The 20,660-nt window shown below is 40.2% G+C and overlaps 1 protein-coding gene and 1 pseudogene across 11 annotated transcripts in view; both read left to right on the top strand.

Annotated features, from left to right (window-relative positions):
• Nucleotides 1-20,660, top strand: part of LEKR1 (leucine, glutamate and lysine rich 1) — a 221,482-nt gene that overhangs the window by 105,364 nt on the left and 95,458 nt on the right. The window lies entirely within an intron of this gene.
• On the top strand, nt 661-862 carry LOC127483117 (U2 spliceosomal RNA; annotated as a pseudogene).

Below are 20,660 nucleotides of genomic sequence, written 5' to 3'. Positions count from 1 at the left end.
ATAAATAGTGGGTCCTTGTCAAAACTAAGTGATGTTTTGAAGTTTAGCCTTGACTTTTCTTCTCTCAAAATAAAACAAAACCAAAACTAAATTCTGCAAATATTTATAAGAGCAATGAAAAATAAAACTACTAAAATATTTTCATGTATTAGATTAACAAAATTCAGAAGTGTGACAGCAAATTGGTTAGGGGAGAGACTCAGATTCCCAGGCGGACTGTAAATTGGTACAGCTTCCACAGAGGGTAATTTGTCTTTAGCTGCCTGAAATACAAATGCACCCTGCAACCACGCAGTGCCCTTTCTAGGTGTACCATCTTATAAGTGGATTAACAAATGTACAAAATTATCCTCTGAAGCACAGCATTACCAAAAGGTTGTAAACAACATCTTCCACTGCTGTCCAGGCCATTAGCAGAGAGCTGGATCAGAAGACAAGCAGCCGGGACATGAACCAGTGCCCATATGGGATAATGGTGCCGCTGGCGGAGGCTTAACCTACTATGCCACAGTGCCAGCCCCCATACGTAAAATTTTAAAACCTTTGGATAGTGTTTATTTACAAGAAATTGCTAACAGTGTTTACCTTTTTGGAGGCAATAAGAATTAGGTAAGTGAGAGATAAGTGAGGGGAGTCTTTTTAAAAATAGGCTCTATTTTTATCACTTGTCAGCCTTTTGGCTAGAATCAAGTGTAGTAGCTGTTCTTATCAATTTAAAAATAGGCTCTATTTTTAGAGCAATTTGAGATTTACTGAAAACGTGGAAGATGTAAAGTTATGTGCCACCCCCATCCTGCTTACAAGATTTCCCCTGTTGTTAACATCTTCCATTGCAGAGCACATGTGTTATAAGGGATGAACAGACATTACAAGGAATAAGAAATTGTTTTAACTAAAGTCCTTAGTTTATTCAGACTTCCTTCGTTTTTAATCTCCTTTTTCTCTTCCCAAATCCCATCCAGGATACCACATTACATTTAGTTGTCATGTCTTAGCCTCTTCTTTGACAGTGATGATTTCTCAAACCTTTCTTTGTTTTTAGCATCCTTGACCATCTGAAGGAGTACTCATGAGATACAGGATGCCATCTATTAGATTTGTCTGACAGTCTTGTCATGATCACATTAGAGTTACGATTTGAAAGGAAAAGCACAGGAGCAGAGTGTCATTTTCATCCTATGTTGTCAAATCTGTCCATCTGACTTTTTAAAGAAACATTTTATTATTTTAGAATGAGGGAGGGAGGAGAGAGGCAAGAGGTGGGGGAGAGAGGAAGAGAGGTAAAGGGGTGGGGGAAGAGAGTGAGCAAGCTCCCCCATCTGCTGTTCACTCCTCAAATGCCTGCCATAGCCAGGACTGGGCCAGTCTGAAGCTGGGGCGTAACAATGCAATCCAGGTCTCCCAAGAGAGTGGCAGGAACTCAGCTTCTTGGATCATCACCCCCCCCGGGATGCTGGCATTGGAAACAGAATCAGCACTCAAATCCAGGCACTCGGATACCTGGAGTGCAGGTATCCAACCCACAGCTTACTGTTAGGCAAAACATCTGTATTTATCAACGTGATTTATTACTACTGATGTTTTCTTTGATCACCTGGCTGAGGCAGTATTTGGTTTCTCCAGTGTAAAGTTACTCCTTTCCCCTGTCCATGCTGTACTCACTGGAAGGAAGTCTGTGTGCAGACTAGATGTGAGTGGAAAGCTGTGTTCCTTCTCTCTTAGATGGTAGACTCTACATACATTATTTGGACTTCTTCTCCATGAGAAGTTTCTCTCTCCTCCCCATTTATTAATTTGTTATTTATATGAGTGTGACTTACAGGTATTATTTTCCTCTTGGGTTGTAATTCAATACTACAACTTTTTTCTTTTTTGCTCAGATTGTTTAGCATTGGCTCTGGGAAGTTGTTTCCTTTGTCCTTTTGAGATATTTCCAGCATGTAAGATATTATTAACACTTCCTTATTTTCCTGCACTACCAGAAAAGCTCATCTTGATATTTCCTGTCCCGTCCTAGAATGAGCCATTTCTCCAAAGAGGTCTGATTCCTTTCATTGAAAACTGATATTCAGAACCAAGATCTCAGTGTTAGCTGTGTTTATTAATACAATACTGAGGTGTTATTTTTTAGTCACTCTCAAGTGACAGAGCATAGGAATGTCTGTGTATAGTAGCCTATGTATACATATATGTCTACAAATATTTCTATATATAACCATCTGTAACTGCATTAAGATAAACATGAGTTCTTACTGATGTTAGGATTCTAATCTATTATCCTATGAGTCATTCCAGCCTCCTCAAGGGTAGCCTTTTTTTTTTTTTACTATGTATGCTACATTGTAAAAATGATTTTGAACTACTTTAATGTATTACTCACTAATAAAATTAAATAAATAAATTTATAAATAAAACTCTGAATAAATCATACTCTTAATTTTAGACTTAAGAAAGCAAATTTAGGACAGATTTGCTAAAATACATATTCTACACTTAAAAGCAGTTTTCCAAAAAGGCAATTTGTCCCCCAAATCAAAGTATATTATTCTTTTCTTTTTTTTTCTTTCATCCTTTTAATCTGGCTTATGAGATAAGCAGTTTCTTTGAATATCTTATTTTATTAGAGGAATAATAAAACATCAGAGAATACAATATCATATACTACACAGATGGTTAAGGATTAAATAATAACCTTTTTCATATTTGAAAAATGAAGTGAGAGAATGCATGGGATTTGCGGGAGTAATGAGTAATGACAAGAGAATGAAGGGAAGACGTTTTCACTCCGAGAGACCCTTTCCTCCCTGTGTCAATCACTTGACTAGGACTGACACTGGACTAGTTTCCTCTTATTCCAGCTTCACATTATCCATATGTGGAAGCTTTTAATATCCCTGTCAGACAGAGAAATCCGTGGTCACACAGCTGAGATTCAAACTCAGGTCTTTGTCAGGCCAAAGTCTATGTCGACTCATTAATCATTTCAATGAATTCCATAGAGGCACATGAAAACACTGAATTCCTTTTGCTTAACAACAACAAAAAAGATGTGGGGGCTCCCCCCTTACAAAAATAGACCATTGACCTCGTAAGTTGTCTAAGAATTTAAGCTGGGGAAATGTTTCCCAAAATTACCTGACCACAAGAACATCTGGAGCTATGAGTAAAATTTGTGCGTGGGAGCAGCAGATGGATAAGCAAAGAGACCTATTGAAAATGCACATTCTTTCATGTCTATCCAGACATCCTGATTTAGAATCTCCAAGATTCTAAGACTCACTGTTTATTTTATGAAAGATTAATTTGCCTCAGATCAGGTTTTGAAATAGTAGGTCATTTGTCCACTCATTAGTAAGCAACAGAACCCTGCATTTTGTTTGTTTTAATTTTTGAGAGGCAGAGGGATTGAGAGAACACCTATTTGCTAATTTACTGCCTAAATGTACACAATGGTTGGGGTTGGACCAGGCCAAAACCAGGAGCCAGGAGAATAATCTGGGTCTCCCAAGTGGGTGGCAGAGACCCCAACTTCTTGGAGCATCACTGCTGCTCCCAGGGTCTACATTAGCAGGAAGCTGGTATCAAGATTGGAGCTGGGACTCAAACCCAGGTACTCAGTGAGGGATGTGGGCTTCTGAACTAGTGGCTCAACCACTAGACCAAATGTCCACCAAAACTATAGTTTTAATGAATGCACCAAGTAGTTCTTATGACCAGACAAGTCTGATACTATCTTTAAAAAATGATACAAGAGGGATAAGCATTTAGCACAATGGCTGAAGTTACTCCTTGGGATACCTGCATCCCAAATTGGAGTATACTTAGTTGGAGTCCCAGCTACTCCATTTCTGATCCAGCCTCCTGCTAATGAATATCCCTAGGAGGCAGCAGATGATGCTTCAAATACTTGAGTCCCTGACACCCATGTAGAAGACCTAGGTGGAGTTCCTGGCTCCTGGCTTCAGCCTGGCCTAGCCATGGCTGTTGTGGGCATTTGGGCGAGTGAACCAGCAGATGGATGATCTCTCTCTCTGTGCCTTTCAAATAAAGTAAACATTTTAAAGTTAAACAAATAAGAAATGAGCCTTTTTTGGTTTTTTTTTTTCATTTTCGTTTCTCTTTATATACAGAAGATCACTTTAGCATACATTAAGTAAATATTTCAACAGTTTGCTCCCACACAGAAACATAAAGTGAAAAATACTGTTTGAGTACTAGTTATAGCATTAAATCTCAATGTACAGCACACTAAGGACAAAGATCCTACATGAGGAGTAAGTGCACAGTGACTCCTGTTGTTGACTTAACAAATTGACACTCTTGTTTATGGCATCAGTAATCACCCTAGGCTCTTGTCATGAGCTGCCAAGGCTATGGAAGCCCCCTGAGTTCACTGACTCTGATCATATTTAGACAAGGCCATGGTCAAAGTGGAAGTTCTCTCCTCTCTTCAGAGAAAGGTACCTCCTTCTTTGATGACCCATTCTTTCCACTGGGATCTCACTCGCAGAGATCTTTCATTTAGTTTTTTTTTTTTCCCCAGAGTGTCTTGGCTTTCCATGCCTGAAATACTCTCATGGGCTTTTCAGCCGGATCCAGATGCCTTAAGGGCTGATTCTGAGGTCAGAGTGCTGTTTAGGACATCTGCCATTCTATGGGTCTGCTGTGTATCCCACTTCCCATGTTGGATCATTCTCTCCCTTTTTGATTCTATCAGCTAGTATTTGCAGACACTATTCTTGTTTATGTGATCCCTTTGGTTCTTAGTCCTATCATTATGATCAATTGTGAACAGAAATTGATCACTGGGACTAGTGAGATGGCATTGGTACATGCCACCTTGATGGGATTGAATTGGAATCCCCTGGTATGTTTCTAACTCTACCGTTTGAGGTAAGTCAGCTTGAGCATGTCCCGAATTGCACATCTCTTCCCTCTCTTATTCCCACTCTTACATTTAACAGCTATCACTTTTCAGTTAAGTTTCAGCACTTAAGAAGAATTGTGTATTGATTACAGTATTCAACCAAAAGTATTAAGTAGAACAAACAAAAAAAATACTAAGAGGGATAACATATCAAGTTGCTCATCATCAGCCCTTTTTTGTTTTTTAAATATAGAGAATACCTATACTATTTTTTTAAAAGATTTTATTTATTTATTTGAGAGATAGCATTACAGACAATGAGAGGGAGAGACAGAGAGAAAGGTCTTCCATCCGCTGGTTCACTCCCCAGATGACCACAATGGCTGGAGCTGAGCTGATCCGAAGCCAGGAACCAGGAGCTTCTTCCGGTCTCCCACATGGGTGCAGGGGCCCAAGCACTTGCGCCATTTTCTACTGCTTTCCCAGGCCATAGCAAAGAACTGGATTGGAAAAGGAGCAGCTGGGACTAGAACTGGCACCCATATGGGATGCCAGCACTGTAGGTGGAGGATTAACCTACTGAATCACAACACTGGCCCCAAACTTTTTTTAAAAAAATGATGAAGAATGTAGGAAAAAGTAAGTAGATCACATTTTTATAAAACACATTTGTAAAGTTTCTTAGTTGCAAATAATGGGAACTGATTCTTAATTTAAACAGCAAAGGAATTTATTGAAAGGATATTATTTAGATATTCAGAATCTTTGAGAAGGTAAAAAAAAAAAAAAAAAAAAACCACCAGGATTAGAAAGTGGTTGGGAACCCTGTGAAGTGAGGCTGCCAGATTCACAGCCACAAACTCTCCCACAAGAACTGCCTGTTAGGCACACGACTTCTGCGTCCCTCAAACATTGGACACCACCTGACCTGCCTATTTGGTCCTGAACACCAGCTGATCCCAGGATGAATTCTCCGCGGCTTCGGCTGCTTGGTGTCAATTGTTCTCAGATAAGATCTTGAGGGAAGTATTTTTCAAAATAGTCTGAAATTAAGAACCATGGCTAGTGTAGAAATCTAGCCCTAAAATAGGAGTCTTCAAAAGGTTCAAGGAAAATGCATATGAAAACATTCTGTGTGGTCTTCAAAATTCTTTTGCCCTGACTGGCACCATGGCTCACTAGGCTAATCCTCCACCTGTGGCGCCGGCACCCCAGGTTCTAGTCCCGGTCAGGGCGCCGGATTTTGTCCCAGTTGCCCCTCTTCCAGTCCAGCTCTCTGCTGTGGCCAGGGAGTGCAGTGGAGGATGGCCCAAGTCCTTGGGCTCTGCACCCGCATGGGAGACCAGGAGAAGCACCTGGCTCCTGGCTTCGGATCAGCTTGGTGTGCCAGCTGCAAGGCGCCGGCCGCAGTGCGCTGGCCGCAGTGGCCATTGGAGGGTGAACCAATGGTAAAGGAAGACCTTTCTCTCTGTCTGTCTCTCTCACTGTCCACTCTGCCTGTCAAAAATTAAAAAAAAAATTCTTTTGCCCCAGAACAAACTTATATTGACTTGTTATAATATGTCCAAACAGGATCCGCTTTGACACTAAGAAGGATAAAACATCAGTTTGAAAAGAGCCCCTATCAGAACAACAAATTCTGCTAAAATTGAAGAAAGAACAAACATCAAATTTATGATGAAGTTTGAGTGAAAGCACTGATGCTTTACAAAAAGTTTATGGGGACAATGTCCCAAAGAAATCAGAAGTTTATAACTCATTTTAAGACAGGATGAGCCCCACACTTGCAAAATCAGGGTCCAGTTTATATTGTGTGGAAAACATTTCGTGATTTGTAAGTTCTCTATGAAAAAAAGGAAATCTTAATTTTTCATCTTTTGCATTGTGCTAAAAGTGAAAAGAAAACCTGTCTTATATGCATTTGTGCATAATTTGTAGGTAAAGTAATAAAAGTTACATTTACAAAAAAAAAAAAAAAGGATGAGACAATGTTGGAGGGACTATTATAGCAAATTACAGCAGAATTTGCAAAACTTTCTGTCGCTCCCCCTCTCGCGGAGGAAAGACACCAGACCCTGCGCTGTTCTCTCTCCCTGGTTCTTCCTGCGGGGGAGCGGCAGCAAACCCGGGAAGGACCGGGGGAAGAGAACGGCGCAGGGTCCGGTGTCGTTCCTCCGCGAGTGGGGGAGCGACAACTTTCACTAAATTTCTCTTGTTTGATGAGAGGAATGAGCATGAGAAGAGTGTCATATGGAAGAGGACTTTCTTGTGAAACTTTCCCGGGCATTTTTTGGCTCAAGCTTTGGCTAACTTGCTTTCTTTCTCCCTCCCTCTCTCCCTCCCTTCCTCCCTCCCTCCCTCCCTCCCTTCCTTCCTTCCTCCCTCCCTCCTTGCTTCCTTCCCTCCCTCCCTCCCTCCCTCCCTTCCTCTCTTCTTCCCTCCCTCTCTCCCTCCCTCCCTCCCTCCCTTCCTTCCTTCTTTCCTCCCTTCCTCCCTCCCTCCCTCCCTCCCTTCCTTCCTTCCTTCCTTCCTGAGGCAAAGTTACAGAGAGGCCTTCCATCTGCTGGTTCACTCCCCAAAGGGCCACACAGCCAGAGCTGAGCCATTCCGGAACCAGGAGCTTCTTCCAGATCTCCCACGTGGGTACAGGGTCCCAAGCACTGGGGTCATCTTCCACTGCTTTCCCAGGCCATAGCAGAGAGCTGGATCAGAAGAGCTGGAACTCAAACCAGCACCCATATGGGATGCTGGCACTGTAGACAAAGGCCTAACCTACTAGGCCGCAGCAATGGCCCCGGCTAAGTTGTCTATGGTATTGGCTGCTGTTTCTGTTGTTAGTTACCAGTCCCCTTTGATCAGGGGAGGCATAAGATCAATTTTTCCTCATAATTGGATGTGGGTGATCTCCTTCCTTTTCTCTCTCTCTCTTTCTCTCCCTTAAAAAAAAAAAAGCTGCATTGACATGATTAAATTTCTAGGACTGTCAGTTCTGTGGGGAGGGACTAAATGGCTGGTATCATGGCCTACAAAAGAGCATTGAACTTGGTGGAGCTTTACGTTAAGAATTAAAGTTTAGATTTTTTTTATTTATCTTTTATATCATATATGTAAGAATAGCTAAAGCAAAAGAATCAAGTGCACTAAAGTAAGCCTCAAATTAAGCAAGGAAAAATAAGTAGCAGAAAAACTATCACACAAAAAAATGTAGAACATTTTTTAACATTTATTTATATATTTGAAAGTCAGAATTAGAGAGAGAGGGAAGGAGAGACACAAAGAGAGAACCCTTCCATCCACTGGCTCACTTCCCAAATGGCCACAATAGCTGGAGTCGGGCCACACCAAAGCCAGGAGCCAAGAGCTTTTTCTGGGTCTCCCACGTGGGTGGTAGGGGCCCAGGGACTTGGTCCATCTTCCACTGCTTTCTCAGGCCATAGCAAAGAGCTGGATCAGAAGTGGAACAACTGGGACTTGAACCAGCGCCCATATGGGATATCGGTGCTGCAGGCAGCAGCTTAACTTACTGTGCCACAGCACTGTTCCCTAGAACATATCTTAACTGTGGAGGGATAAAGCAGAACTTTAAAATTTTCAAAGGATAAGATTTTGTCTATTAAAATGTAGGGGTAGATGTTTGATGTAGCAGTTAAAATGCCACATGGGCCACCTGCATCCCAGATCAAAGTATTTGGGTTCAAGTTCCTGTTCTAGCTTCCTGCTAATATACACTCTGAGAGGCAGCAGGCAATGCCCTGGCAGTTGGGTACCTGCCACCCACCAGGGAAAGTTGGCTTGAGTTCTCGGCCCCTAGCAGGTGGGAGATCTCTTTCTCTGCTTTTCAAAAATTAACTAACTAGCTAATTTTAAAAGCAACAAATTAAATAAAAGTAGAATTTCAGAGTTCCACAACTGCAAAAACAACTTAAAGGTAACAGACTGACAAAAAGTATTTGTGTCAATTGGTAAGCAAAGGGTTAAAATCCACATCATATGAAGAAGTTAGTTGACTATTTAAGAAAACTCCAAGACCTTAAGCAATGAAATGTTTGGGAAAAAAAAAAAAGAAATAGATAATTAACAGGGCAATACACATAAGAAACAAACACAAAGCACTTAATTACTAAAAACTACATAAACTCTACCTTTTAAATTAGTATAAATAGGGACCAGTATTGTGGCATAATGGGTAAAGCCACTGCCTGCATCCCATATGGGTGCTGGTTTGAGTCCCGGCTGCTCCAGTTCCAATCCAGCTCTCTGCTCTGACCTGGGAAAGCAGTGAAAGATGGCCCAAGTCCTTGAGCTCCTGTACCCATGTGGGAGACCCAGAAGATGCTCCTGGCTCCTGGCTTTGGGTTGGCACAGCTCTAGCCATTATGGCCATCTGGGGAATGAAACAATGGAGGGAAGACACTCTCTCTTTCTCTCTCTCTCTCTCTCTCTCTGCCTCTCTGTAACTCTTCCTTTCAAATAAAATAAAATAAATTTTTTAAAAAATTAGTACAAAGAGTTAGTGGTAAATTGTTCCTTCCTTTGATGCTATAAACTGTCTTTTTTAAAAGAATTATTTATTTATTTGAAAGGCAGAGTTAGACAGATGGAGAGTCTTACATCCGCTGGTTCATTCCCCAGTTGGCCGCAACGGCTGGAGCTTTGCCAATCCGAAGCCAGGAGCCAGGAGCTTCTTCTGGGTCTCCCATGCGGGTGCAGGGTCCCAAGGAGTTGGGCCATCTTCTACTGCTTTCTCAGGCTGTAGGAGAGAGCTGGATCGGGAAGAGGAGCAGCCAAGACTCGTACTGGTGTCTGTATGGGATGTGGCACTGCAGGCGGCAGCTTTACCCACTACAACAAAGCACCGGCCCCATAAATTGTATTTTTGGAACACAGAACTCTTTGATCAAATAATCTTGAGGAGTTCTTCTTAGAAAACAATTCAGAAGAAAAAATTATTTATGAAAGGGATCAATATTTATAATAGTGACTGATTAGAAATAATTTATGCCCAACACTAATGAAATAGTTAATAAATTATCAGATACCAACATATGAAGTGTTATGTAAACTTTAAAAATGACAGTATGAGCCGGCGCCGCGACTCACTAGGCTAATCCTCTGCCTTGTGGCACCGGCACACCGGGTTCTAGTCCCGGTTGGGGCGCCGGATTCTGTCCCGGTTGCCCCTCTTCCAGGCCAGCTCTCTGCTGTGGCCAGGGAGTACAGTGGAGGATGGCCCAAGTGCTTGGGCCCTGCACCCCATGGGAGACCAGGATAAGTACCTGACTCCTGCCATTGGATCAGCACGGTGCGCTGGCCGCGGCGGCCATTGGAGGGTGAACCAACGGCAAAGGAAGAAGACCTTTCTCTCTGTCTCTCTCTCTCACTGTCCACTCTGCCTGTCAAAAAAAAAAAAAAACGACAGTATGAGCATCATCAAATGAAGATTTTGAATATTCATAAATTCATATAGTCAGGTTTTCAGTCCTATCACAAAATATTTAGATAAACTACCTACAAAGGAAGTTTATTTGGCTCATGATTTTAGATGTTTACATGCCAAGATCAGGTGACCTGATTGGCTTGGCACCTTTCGAAGGTGTTCTTGCTTGCAGTCCTGAGGTGGAACAGAGAAGCACACGGCAAGAGGTGGTACAGGTAAGAGGAAGGATCTCATGGCTGGCGAGGAAGCAGAGAGAAACCAACAGGGCCGAGCTCAGGCTTTTGTAGCTAGCCCTCTCCTGAAAACTACATTCTGCAGGCATGCATGCCTCTGGTGATCTAAGGGCCTGCCAGGAGACCCCTCCAAAATCTCATCACTGGATGATGCTTCCGCTCTTAGTACCAGTGCTTATGACTGTGATGTCAACGTCTACATGAGTTCAGGAGCCAAATCCTGTTCAACCATAACAGTATGTACAGTAATGATGATTATGTCAAAATAGGTAAATTGGTGACTATAAACATGAAAGGAACATGGAGATATGAAAATGAATTTTAGCTTAATAGAAATAGTGATTTTTCCCGTCTTTTACTTTTCTGATGTCATTTTAACAATAAACTTTATTCACACACAAAAAATCCCCACTCATATTTCAAAATTTAGCCAACATTACACTTCCTTCAGTAAGACAATGTAGTGCTAAATTAGGTACAGTTTTTATACTTATTAAGGCCTAACCTTCAGTAAGTACACATGGAGACTCTGATCTATTCAGTCTTCGTGTAGAGATTGTACAGGTGTAGAGATAATACAGTCTCTGTTCAAGGGCAGTGTAATTACACAGCAAAAAGCCATATAATTTCAAGACTGAATTAGTGTTTCATTTTTGCTTCTGGTGTTGAATACAGGGCACTGCAAGAAATTATTAGAAAATGGAATTAAAAGGTAAGTTTATTTTGGTGCAAACATTTTGAAATCCATGCATAGTATTTTTCATAATATACAGTGTCCATGAATAGTTTTGGAGACCACTTATATGCATGATTTTCATATTTTTTCACCAAAATAAAATTACAATTCCATTTTCTGTGAACTTTTTGATGTATTCTCATAGACTCATTCCATAGATAGCAGCCAAATTATGTTAGCAGAAATGCTTTTCCAATAAAATTGATCGAACCAACATATAGTTTTATTCAAATTCATTTTTCAAAAGAGTTTACAGTGGTTTAGCCTGGCTATAGAGCTGTGGCTCCAGGAAAAACATTAAAGTTTCCATCTCAGTTCTTGCAGTGTTGTATCTCAAACTAGGGCCACCTTCAGCTGCCCTCAAGGGTTCCTGGGCGGCTTCCCTGGATGTTCCTACCTCTAGCACTCCAAGCCTGCGCTTTTGCTCCTCTCTTCTCCATCACTTACTTTCTACTTGATATAATCTGATTTTGTCTCAACCCACTATCAGTCTATTCATCAGCTTCTTACTATAACTCATCTCATGGGTCAGTCTAACTTTTGACCCTAGACTGACCTGGGACTTATTTCATTTTTCCTGTGAGTATCTGTTGGGCAGCTAATGCATCTCAGCCTGAAGGCCTCCTCTTCACTTTGACTTCTGGCATGCAGGTTCTCTCCTACTCTTCAATAGCACCCTAATTCTTTACGCAAAATCTAATTTTTTTCATAGAAAAGTAAACATATAAAATAAAATTTAGAAGATGATGCTTGGTTTTGTTTTTAAAGATGTATTTACAGAAGTTTTGTGATTTTGTATTTAGCTCATACTGACATCACTTCCAAAATGCACAATTTCTCTCAGTTGATAATGCTTCTCTCAGAGGTCATTGTGACACACAAATCAGTCCACGTAAGTGATTTTCCCTCCACCTGCTGGAATGAAGTGTCCTTCACTTTTTGTAAGCAGTCACAAATACTAGAAGCCAGAGTTCACATAAATCACTTCAGCATTAATATCCTTCCATAAATTTATTTGCCCAACTTTCACATTTATTCCAAGTGAAAAAACTTTTTGTCTTTTTTCTTTCAGCAAGCTGTTTGGTATAATAGGTAATATACAAATATTTGAATGAAATTATTTTTAAGAATCAAAATTTTTAAAACAGCCTTACTAAGCTATAATTTATATATCAAAAAATTCAGCCATTTGAAGTGTACAATTCAGTGGTTTTTAGGATATTTATAAAATTGTGTAACCATCAACATGATGTAATTTTAAAGCATTTCTGTTACCCCAAAAAGAAACATTGTGGCCACTAATAGTTTTTCTCTTCACACTGTTGTCCTTTCCCACCAATCATTAACCTACTTTCTGTCTCTATAGATTTGCCTCTCCTGGTCATTTCACACAAATAGAACCATACAATATGAGGTCTTTGGGGTGTGGCTTTATTTATTTAGTTCAAGGGTGGGGAATGTCTGGCCCAGAGGCCTGTGAAATCATTTGATCTGGCCCTGCCAAGGCAACTGCAAGTGGGAATTGAAATTCAATAAATCTGTATAGCAGGCTACTTTTTAAGTCACTAATGATGTTGTAAATATCAAAATGGCCCTTGGCAGAAAAATGGTTCCCCAAACCTGATTAATGTTCATGAGTTTCATCCTTGTGGTGGTATGTACGATTACTATATTCCTTAATTAGTGGGTTATTTAGGATAATGGAAGAAAAGTTAAAATGAGTAATGTAGTTCAGCGAAAAAAGAAAAAAAAAAAACGATCCAATAGTCGAGAACTCTGCCTTCTACTGTTGTACGTGCCTTGTACAGGCTGTTTGAACAGGTAATCAATGTTGTTGACTCATGCTTCATCTGTAAAATGGGAATGGGGTGGTTTTTATACCTGCCTTGAAGTTGTAGAAGAATAAACAAGATAAAATGTAGTTAATATCTATATAAACCATGTGAGTACAGAATATTAAACTGCATTTTAAAGTGGTTTTCCTGGTATGATGGGAAACTAAATGATTTTATTTAGAATAAAAGCATTAGAATTCCTTTAAATATTACTTTGATCTCAAAAGAAAACTATAAAATTTAATTGCTCTTTGCCCAGAATTCCATTTGCTCCACTAATTTATCTCCTTGTCAGTCTTGGTTAGCTGTAGCAGTTGTCTGCCTGCTCTTAGAACAGGTTGCTAAGGAAGGGAGCGGCTGTGGTTAATTCAGGAGTTGTCTAGTGGGCGGCAGGTGAGGGTGTCTATGAGGAGGGTGTGACCTTACCTGCAAGGTGTGATTTTCAGAAGGAGCTTGCTCTGGTGACTTGGTCAACTTTTATGAATCATTTTGAACCCTTGGGCTCCAGTGGGAATAGTGTAACCTTGACTTCCAATAAAAGGGAAAAGGGCTGATTTTACAAGCAGAAAACCAAGGAGGTTTTCAGTGATCTGCACTTTACTGAATCCAATAATCTCTAAAAGAAACCAGCCTAATATTGGAACACTATGGGATCTTTCTATGCCCGAAAGCGGGAGAAAGCAAAAACAACCCCCTTTTCCAATGCCTCTAGTCAAGTTGCAAGCCAGATAGTACTAATTAGAACCTGAAAATTCTTTCTTAGGACTAAGTCACTGTTGAAATATTTTACCTATCATATGATTAACGCTAGGCTTAGTCAGGAACAAATGTGGTAGACGCTGTCTGTTCTCTGTCATATACAGCTTCTGTCCTAGACTTGATACATCCTCATTGCAACTCCAGCTGATCAGTGAGAAGAGAGCAGCTTTAATCCATCCCTTCTCTAATGCCCTCATGGACACACTCCTGCCTACACACAGAGACACTGTTCTACGTGGAGATTCACCCAGGCACAGAACCTCCCTGCTTCTCATAGATATTTACAGATAATCCACATTTATGTGTGAGTAGCATGAGTAGTAGGGACACTGAATGAGAAATAAATGACCCCCCCTCCTTACGCCCCCACTCCCTTGTCTAAAGTCTTAACTTTTGCCAGCATCTCTAGTGTCTCTGTCCCTCTAGCTGACTGCAAATACTATCCTTATACCATTGGAAAAAACAGTCATTCTTATGAGTTGAGATAGATTTCTTAGTTTAGCCTAAGTAGAAGCTAACATTCACAGAGTATTTACCACATGGGGCCCAGTACAGTCGTAGTATTCCCTCACTAGTATCCTCCTAGGTTAAGCACCTTTATTATCCACAGTTTAAAGTTGAGACTGCTGAGGCCAAGAGGAATTGAGTCATTTGCTCAGGACCACACCATTACTTAATCAGCAGAACTGGAACCTGAGTCCAGAACTATGCTACCAAAACTGGGGCTCTTAATGTCCCATTTCCACTGCCTGTGAGCATCAAAGCATTGAGATTGTTATCCTTAGTTTATACTTGAGAGTGCTCTGTAATACCAGGCCACTCCCAGTGTGGGCTGGGAGTAAACATGTTTCTCTATAGAATAGACAACAGAAGGTGTCCAGAGGACAGGAGATATCTGACAATGGTAACAAAACTCATCGATAGGTTAGGAGGTGGCTTATGATTGTAGGTGTTAGACTACTTTAATATGATTTTTTGTTTCATAATACCAAAAGAAGCCATGTTTGCTATTGATTAGGAAATTCCAACATCCAGAGAGAATTACATAAACATTTGATGTGAATCCTTCAAGACTTCATCTTTTGAATACATACAAGTATCCATAGATATGTTTTTATATGCAAATAAACTCACCTGTTAATTCCATTTTCCATGAGCCTTTTGAAATACTTTCATATTTTAAAAGTAAAGTTAGTAAAATGGACTTTATAACCTCTACCCCTCCAATTTCCATATCAAAACTATTCATTGGGTCCTACATTGAGGCACAGCAATGCCAACATTCCGTATGAACACTAGTTTGAGTCTTGGTTGCTCTGATTCTGATCAAGCTCCCTACTAACACACTTGAGAAAGCAGCAGATGACCCAAATACTTGGGCCCCTGCCACCTATGTGGGAGACCCAGATGAATTTCCAACCTGGTCCAGTTCAGGTGGTTGTGGCCATTTGGGGAAACAATGGATGGAAGATCTCTCTCGCTCTCTCTGTCTCTGTCTCTACTTCTCTCTTTGTTACCCTGCCTTTCAAATAAATATAAATCTTAATGTTCATCATATTTTGTTGTTTGGATGAATCATAATTTACTTATTCTTATACAATTGTTTTTACGTTTTTTTCCGTTAAAATGGCAAATGGTAAGCATCCTCATAGCTACATTTTAAATTATGTATTACCTTAGTATATTTCCATTTTAAAATTATAAAAAATGGTTTTGCTTTTTTACTTTTTTTATTAGGTAATTCTGGAGTAGAATTTTTTTAGAACTGCAGTTAGTTCAAAGCAGTTTTGTAGTATGAAAGCACTCTTTTAAAGAACATCTTGTCCTTTGCTTATATTACTGCCATCCCAGCACAGGGAGAAAAGGTGCGGGAAGAAGCCTCAGTACTCGGTGTGGCTGAACACTCACTTTTCCTCATAGTTTGTCATAGAATTAGTTCTGTGTACTAGAGTCTCACTATTTACTCTGATTGTGACACGGACTGGTTCATTTAATGAAGCTGATGTGGTTATGTGACTCTATTGGATAATGTCTTAAATATTTTAAATCTAAACTCCTCTGTCTTCCATTTATTCATTTGCTTTATTATTAACGCTAAGTCTTTTTCTTTTTATCTCATAAATGTTTTGAACCATCCCCTCCTCCTTAGTTCATGCTGAACATATCCTTCAACTAGTATTCTTCATTCTTTAAAAATCTCATTAAAATTTACAAATGCATGTGATTATGGGAATTTATGTATTTTTACAGATCCATCAGAAAGCAAAGTGCTGTTCTAAAACATTCAGAAAAGTTTCCAAATTCATCAGGATAGCTCCTAAGAGAAAGAGAAAGTAATGTATTCATTTTGCCAGTTAAAAGAGTGGTTAAATAATTTAATCAGTGCACACAGACAAACATACACACACAACTAGAATTTAAGACTTCCTGTTGTATCCATATACAGTTGTCACATTTTATAAGATCCTATAAATTTTGTTTATCTTCATGTTATATTGGGTTGGTGTAATGTTCAAAATAAAAGATGCAGTAGAAATTTAAAAGCATATTTTGGCATAAACAATTCTGAAGTGAAAGTCTGCATCCTTAATATTAGAATATAATTCACTTGTAAAGTTTGAATATTCTGAGTATCGCCTTAGCTTGATTTAATCCACTCCCCACCATACATATACCCAGATAATTTTCTGGTTTTCTTGTAACTGCATCTGTACTGAACTGCAGCTTTCAAGCTGTCTCTTCACACCTGTTCTGGCATCTGATTTATAAAAATCACTGTTATTTCAGTCCCTTCTGGCGTAATGCAGAAAACGCTTCAAGAATACTTGTTTCAAAATAGATGTGAATCAAATCTCTGAAATATAAACTAAAATGAAATAATTTTTTTAAGTGGCTATAATACCATCTGAGCTTTGTAAATGTTTGCCAAAGTCACAATATGTTAATTTGAAATTGACACAGTTGAATACTCATTAAAGAACTTTCTGCTATTATTGATGTATATTTTTACATGTGCAAAAGTTTCTTCTGTGAATACTCATAGAAATGTAAATGAGATATTACTTTTGTAAAGGGCTCATAAACTATCATGCAATAATATATACATGTAAATATATGTAATATAGAAAAGTTATTCATTCAAGTCAGTTACATCTGATCAGAGATTCTAGTTTCAACCACATAATTAACTAATATCTAACTAAGTAAAGTTACTTGAAATGTTGAAAAATAAGACAGACTTTAAAGGAGTTATTAGTTTATTATTTAAAACATTATCATCAAGGCCAATTGAGGTACTTGATTATAATTTAAGGACAAGGAGCTGTCTTATTGATGTTTGTATACTGAATCTAACAAGTATGAAATCTAGCTATAAGTAGAGTAGGTACTCAATAAGTATCTATTGAAATAAAGTAACATATTTATAAGAAAGTTGCATTATAATGCCAAGATACAAGCCAGGTAATATCAATAATAACTGCATAACTATTTCCATTCCATGTCTTTTAATTTTAGGTACTTAATTTTAAACATATTTACTGGCATTCTTATTTATAAAAGCTATAAAATTTTATTCATTCTTTCAATGATTATTTTTTAAGAAGATCCTATGTGGGCCAGCATTGTGGAACAGCATGTTAAGCCGCTGCCTGCTTCAAGTCCCAGATACTCTGCTTCCAATCTAGCTTCTTATTAATGTGTCTGGGGAAGCAGGCAAGAATAGCGCAAGTGCTTGGACCCTTACACTCACATGGGAGACCCAGCTAAACTTCCTGGTACCTGGCTTCAGTCTACCCCAACCATAGCTGCCATCTGGGGAGTGAACCCATGAATGGAAGATCTCTTTCTCTCTGTCTCTGCCTGTCTCTGTCACTCTGCCTTTCAAATAAATAAAATAAACCTTTTTTTAAAAGGAAAGCAGGGGAGGATGGTCCAAGGGGCCCCTGCACCTATGTGGGAGACCCAGAAGAAGCTCCTGGCTTCTGCCAAGCCCAGCCCTGGCTGTTGTGTCCATTTGGGGAGTGAACAGCAGTTGGAAGATCTCTCTCTCTCTCTCTGTGTATGTGGGGGGTGGGGTGGGGTGGAGGGGATGTTTCCCTTTATCTCTGTAAACTACCTTTCAAATAAATAAATAAATCTTTTTTTAAATTTTTTAATTTATTTATTTTTGAAAGGCAGAATCAGACAGAGAGAGAGAGAGAGACAGAGAGAAAGGTCCTCCCTTTTTCCGTTGGTTCACCCCCAAGCGGCCACCACGGCTGGCGCACTGCTGCTGATCCGAAGTCAGGAGCCAGGTGCTTCTTCCTGGTCTCCCATGGGGTGCAGGGCCCAAGCACCTGGGCCATCCTCCACTGCCTTCCTGGGCCACAGCAGAGAGCTGGACTGGAAGAGGGGCAACTGGGACAGAATCTGGTGCCCCGACGGGGACTAGAACCCGGGGTGCCTGCGCTGCAGGCGGAGGATTAGCCTAGTGAGCCGCACTGCCGGCCAATAAATCTTTTTTAAAAAATGGAATTAAAAGGTAAATTTATTTAAAAATAAAAGAAGAAACTCCCACTACTCTTGGATGTAACAGGTGAGATTCCTGCTCTCGTGGACCTTACAGTCTGTTAAGTTGTCAGGACTGTCGGGATTCAGCAATATAAAGCACATGGAATATGCTGCCTGGAACATTCATGTTTCTTAGCTGTGATGATGAGGAAGAGGATGGAAGACAATGATAAATGGATGCTCTTCAAAGCATGAAAATAAGCATTAATATTACTTTATTTAGTTAGATGTTCATTAATTACGTAGTTGAAACTAGAATTTCTAATCAGATATAACTGATTCGAATGGATAAAATCACCTTGGGAGATAATGTAAGGAAAGGGCTAAGGACTGACTGATCCCTTGGTGCTTCCCAACATTTAGAGTAAATCTAATAAAGAGAATCATCAACGAAGATGGAGAAGCAATAGGGGTGTTGCCAAGAGGGAGATAACTGCATCAAATGCTGCTTAAAATTTGAATTTGATAACAGGGAAGTAAATTTTGGAATTCCCAAAGTGAAAGATGATCCATGACCTTCAAAAGACTTGTTTATGTGTGGGAGAGAAAAAGAGAGTTCTGTTGCAGTGGATAAAAAGAGGATCGAGAAAAGGCAAGTCATAAAAGAGAATCATGAACAGCTAAGTGTAAGATGAGATGCTCAGCTCCAACAGTAAGCAGAGAACTACAGATTAAACCAACACAGAGACACTACCCTTTGGATTGGAAACAATTAGAGAAATAGCTGTTTCTATTGAGCATTAGGGAAGCAGGCAACTTCAGTCACTGAGCTGGGAGAAAAAGCTAATGCCTCCATTCTGGGAACCATTTGGCAGTATGTGCCTGGGACCTATACCTAATGCTGCTCTGGGGACATGCTGCAGAAAAACTCTCTCATAGGAAAATAAGATTGGTTTAAAAAAAAACTTTTATTGCATGATTATTTTTGACAAAGTTTCAGGTAACCTAAGCTCCATCACTCTAGGACCAGATAAGTAAAACATAGTATGTACGTGTGATGAAATATTATATAGCAGTCAGAAGGAAATGCAGCACATCTGTATATAGCTACATGGACAGATCTCAAAAACATAATGTTGAGTGAAGAACAATTTAGAATGAAATTTTGTTTTTGTTTTGTTTTTTTGACAGGCAGAGTTAGACAGTGAGAGGGAGAGTCAGAGAGAAAGGTCTTCCTTCCGTTGGTTCACCCCCCAAATGGCTGCTTCGGTGCAGCCGGTGTGCTGCACCGATCTGAAACCAGGAGCCAGGTACTTCCTCCTGGTCTCCCATGCAGGTGCAGGGCCCAAGCACTTGGGCCATCCTCTACTGCACTCCCGGGCCACAGCAGAGAGCTGGACTGGAAGAGGAGCAACCGGGACAGAATCCGGTGCCCTAACCGGGACTAGAACCCGGAGTACCAGCGCTGCAGGCAGAGGATTAGCCTAGTGAGCCGTGGCACTGGCCTGTTTGTTTTTTAAAGACTTATTTTATTTATTTGAAAGAGTTTCAGAGAGAGGTAGAGACAGAGAAGTCTTCCATCCACTGGTTCACTCCCCAGATGGCCACAACGGCCGGAGCTGTGCCAATGCGAAGCCAGGAGCCAGGTGCTTCTTCCAGGTCTCCCATGTGGATGCAGGGTCCCAAGGAGTTGGGCCATATTCTACTGCTTTCCCAGGCCATCAGCAGGGAGCTGGATCTGAAGAGGAGCAGCAGAGACTAGAACCAGTGCCCATATGGGATGCCAGTGCTTCAGACCAGGGCTTTAACATACTGCGCCACAGCGCCAGCCCCTAGAATGAGATTTGTAACTTGACATGTTTGAGTAATTTTTGAAGTACCTGCATACATAAGATGCAGAGTATAGCACAAATGCGCATTAAATTCATAAGCATGGATGCCCTCCAGAATAGATCATTCCCAAAGGCAAATGAACATGTCTCACTGTTACCCATCTTCAAATCAAAACAGCCTCCTTACTTGCATGGCCCTCTGCAGCCACAGGTGAATTTCTCTGCTCCTTATTCACAGAATCAAATAAATTATCTATAGTTGCTGTTAGAACTTCATCTCCTCCTCTAGCCCCCAACAAATTTTCTTACTCTTTTTGGTTTGATTGTTTTTGTACTTTAAATACACAGAACAGAGTTGATTAGACCCCTTGGCACACAGCATGTTGTCATCCTTGACCTGTGCAAATAAGCCCCTCTCTAAATATAAAATTTTTCATATATAGAAAAATACAGAGAATAACATTTAAAAA

The sequence above is a fragment of the Oryctolagus cuniculus genome, chromosome 4 (genome assembly GCF_964237555.1).
Source record: "Oryctolagus cuniculus chromosome 4, mOryCun1.1, whole genome shotgun sequence".
NCBI classification, from domain to species: Eukaryota; Metazoa; Chordata; class Mammalia; order Lagomorpha; family Leporidae; genus Oryctolagus; species Oryctolagus cuniculus.
The sequence above is the reverse complement of the archived record's forward strand: the minus strand, read 5'-3'. Positions and strand labels throughout refer to the sequence as shown.